This window comes from Lactuca sativa, chromosome 9, assembly GCF_002870075.4.
Source record: "Lactuca sativa cultivar Salinas chromosome 9, Lsat_Salinas_v11, whole genome shotgun sequence".
NCBI lineage: Eukaryota > Viridiplantae > Streptophyta > Magnoliopsida > Asterales > Asteraceae > Lactuca > Lactuca sativa.
The window spans coordinates 58,568,323-58,569,202 of NC_056631.2; the positions used below are offsets into that span (position 1 = coordinate 58,568,323).

The 880-nt window shown below is 37.0% G+C and overlaps 1 non-coding gene across 1 annotated transcript; it reads left to right on the forward strand.

The window, feature by feature from the left end:
• The first annotated feature begins 542 nt into the window (after nt 1–542).
• LOC111915069 (small nucleolar RNA R71) lies at nt 543–652 on the forward strand. The gene has a single exon (XR_002858044.1). It is a non-coding gene; the product is annotated as a small nucleolar RNA R71 (small nucleolar RNA).
• Nucleotides 653–880: the final 228 nt, after the last annotated feature.

Consider the following 880-nt stretch of genomic DNA (forward strand, 5'->3'; position numbering starts at 1 on the left):
TTCTCACATTAGCAGTAGTAGTATCGTGTCTTTTTTAGATGCTTCCATAAACCTATTAAGTATTGACTCAAAATCCAGTTTCTTCTCGGGTGGTGGTTGTTCTTTTGGGTAGTAGCATCGGTCGGTTTGTTTATATTTATCGTCCTTTTGATTCTTGTACTCGTCATAACGCAACCACTCCTTTTTCAGCTTTCTCCAATTTTCATCATATTTGTCACCACTAGAGTAAAACACTTGCGCTTTCTTATTCCCATGTTCGTCCAATTCGCAATCCTTCTTTAAATGTGTCCCATGGCAATTGTCACATCCAATTCTTATGGAGTTTATAGATTGCAGCCATGTTCTCGTTCCCTCCATCTGCTTTACCTCTAGTAACATCTTCTCGTGTTTTATAATATTCAGGTGAGTGCTTTGCAAATTCCTCAATTAACTCTTTAATGATGTCCGGTTCTTTCTTTGTCATTGGCCCTTGAGAGTCAAGAAGTTGTCTCTTTGTAACATTCACTCCATCATTAAAAATAGACATTTCTTGTTGGACATTTAGATCACGTTGATGACAACTCCTAAGCAACCTTTTTTTTTATCTCTCTTATGCTTCATATAGTGATTCACCATCGTTTTGTTGGAAATTAGCAATCTTCTTTTTGAGTTTAGATATCTTTGAAGGCAGGTTGAATTGCTCAATGAAGGCTTCACAAAGATTTGCCCAAGTAGTAATGGATCCGAGCATGAGTGATTTCAAACAAACTTTAGCTTTACCGATAAATGTCACTGGAAGCATCCTAAGTAACACTGAGTCTTGAGGCACGTTTGGAACATCGAAGTAGTTTTCCAGTACTTTACATCATCGATGTGTTTGAATGCATCTTCATATTATTTC